The following is a 2965-nucleotide window of genomic DNA, read 5'->3' on the forward strand; positions in this document are numbered from 1 at the left end:
TTAGTAATTCAATTATCTAATTTACATTCCAATTCAGCAACCATTAAAGGAAGCCAACCACTTACCTTCATCATCACACGTGTTTTGAATTTAATATGCAATTATGCATACATTGAATCCAAATAACAAAAGGAAGACATGTTGTACCTTATATCGATAAATTCAAGCATATGAACATGCAAGCATAACTTTGTTTCCGTAGTACATAGCTAGAATAAATTTCCAATTTTACCATCTAGAAAGTTATCACTCAACATATCTACTTGAAAATTGGACTTGTCAACAAAACACTATAATAGGAGACCGACATGGACATAGTAGGTAGTAGGAATGGAGTTCCACTTCCAGTCTCTAAAGAGAACACAGCAGAATATGTTTGCCAATGGCTTATAGTTGCCATTGGAGAGTGTGATGAGGAAGTAATGACTAAGTTGGAATCTAGAGAGTGAAGAACACAGTCGGATAACATAATATTATACTATATTTTGCTATAACTAGCATTCTCAAAAGAGTTTGTGTCATTGTCCTCTGTCACTTCTTGAAAGAATGAAATTAGGAAAGGGTGGATGAAGCTGTAGAGTTGTTTCAAGAACTCGACAGCAACAATAGTGTTCCTTGTGTATAGCCTTATATTACCATGATAATGGGTTATGGTTCAGTGGAGAATTTTAATGAAGCATACAACTTACTTGAGAGGCAAAAGAGAAAGGGATGTATACTTAATGTAATTGCATCCTGACTTGCCTTGGAAAAAAGAGAAAAGTTGAGGAAGCATTGAAAATCCTTGAAGCAATGAAAATGGATGCAGCTCCCAATCTTACATCCTACAATATTTTAATTGACAGGCTTTGTAAGGAAGGAGAACTTGAAGTTGCTCTGAAAGTTCAGGACTCCACGAAAGAGGCTGGCTTATTCCCTAATATCATAACCGTAAATATTATGATTGATCGACTATGTAAAGCGGAAAGACTTGATGAAGCTTGCTCCACATTTTTAGGATTGGATCATAAAGTTTGCACCACTGAATCAGTAACAGTTTGTTCACTCATTGATGGCTTGGCCAGACATGGCAAGCTGAATGATGCCTATATGCTTTATGAAAAAATGTTAGATTCTGGTTAGACTCCAAATGCAGTGTTGTATACATCCTTTATTAGGTACTTTTTCTTGTGTGGTAGGAAGGAAGATGCTCACAAAATTTATAAAGAGATGATGCAAAGGGGCTATTCTCCTATTCCTTGCTCCTTAATAATTACACGAATTGTCTTTTCAAAGCCGGTGAAATTGAGAAAGGTAGGGCTTTATTTCGAGAAATAAAGCCTTAGGGTTTAACTCCTGATGTTCGGAGTTATTCAATTTAATTCATGGTCCTAACAAAGGAGGTTTCTCAAAAGAAACATACAACTTGTTTTATGAGATGAAGGAACAAGGACTGCATTTGGACACCTATGCTTACAACATAGTTATTGATGGGTTCTGCAAGTCTGGTAAGGTCAACAAAGCTTACCAACTACTGGAGGAAATGGAAGATAAAGGGTATCCAACATACTGTTGTAAGCTATGGTTCTGTCATTGATGGACTTGCTAAAATCAACAGGCTGAATGAAGCATATATGTTATTTGAAGAAGCAAAATCAAAAGCTATTGATTTCAATGTTGTGGTGTATAGTAGTGTTATTGATGGGTTTGGGAAGGTGGGACGGATTGATGAAGCATATTTAATTTTGGAGGAGTTGATGCATAAAGGTTTGACTCCAAAATTTGAGTCACTAACAAGAAAGGCATAAAACACTCATCATATCAATCGCGCAGACACTAGTGTTGCTGCACTCAAATGCACTTCTATAAGCTAACACACACACACACACACACACATACCTGCATCTTCCTCATACTACTAATATCCTACAAATAGAATTTTATTATTTGTTTCAACCCAAATTGTTGAACCTCATTGAACCAAATATCCATTTAAGTTATTTTTTCTAAACCTAGTATCCCTTCCAAAAGTTTGGTTTAACCAAAACTCCAAATTCTTTGTGAGGTATTATTATATATTGTTGTGGAAGATGCAACAAGTTGGAAAGATGAGAGCATAAGTTTGTAGCATACAGCTACAGGCTCTGACACCAAAGGCGGCAACCCTAGTTAAACAAGTTGTTACTATTTCCTTCACATTGACATTGTCGTGCTCAAATGGTTGATGGGGATTACAACTTTTAGAACATAAATTAAGGGCAAGGCATATTACCCCTCCCTTGAAAGTATGATCGTTCTATATCCTTCAAAATTCAAATATGACTAAAACCCCATAAAATATGTAGTGCGACATTCTCTGACTAAAGATTTTTCAATACTAAAATACCACCAAGATTTTCTATTAACTGCTTGGGTATAAGTATAGCTATTAATTCTTGTAATAACACTGGAAGCATAAAGGTGTCTCAGTGGCAGTGCTTAGTCATATTGCAACTTTCATAAGGTAGTCTGGAACTATTCAGAATTAGATACAAGAAAATGAAAATTGAAGCACTAGCATTATTAAGAAAATTAGTTAGAGGTATTTAGTTGGTCATTATCTTCAAGGCACACCAGAATCAGTTATGGATATGGTTTGATACAATTAAGATTGTCTTCATTTTTTTTTTATCCTGGTTCTAATCTTTATGATGGTGTTCTATTTTCCATTTATTTGATGTTCTTGTTAAACTATATGGTGGTAATGGATCATTGTTTGAGTACAAAGCAAATGCATTTGAAGATAATAGCCAATACAGTGTCATGTTAAATTCTCCAAATAAAATAGTTAACCGTAGTAGTTTGAAGTTTGAGCATGTTGGATTTCTAAGTAGCCTAGAATAGTTCTTTATAATATGAACAGAACAGAAGTTCCATCATAGTTTATCTTAGAGAGATGGACAAAATGTGCCAGGTTCAAAACCCTCAGAGAGATTTAGCAATGTGA

General features: G+C 35.0%; 1 pseudogene; it reads left to right on the forward strand.

Annotated features, from left to right (window-relative positions):
* The first annotated feature begins 308 nt into the window (after window positions 1-308).
* On the forward strand, window positions 309-1787 carry LOC100775517 (pentatricopeptide repeat-containing protein At3g06920-like; annotated as a pseudogene).
* The last annotated feature ends 1178 nt before the right edge of the window (window positions 1788-2965 follow it).

Source organism: Glycine max, chromosome 14, assembly GCF_000004515.6.
Source record: "Glycine max cultivar Williams 82 chromosome 14, Glycine_max_v4.0, whole genome shotgun sequence".
Taxonomy (NCBI): Eukaryota; Viridiplantae; Streptophyta; class Magnoliopsida; order Fabales; family Fabaceae; genus Glycine; species Glycine max.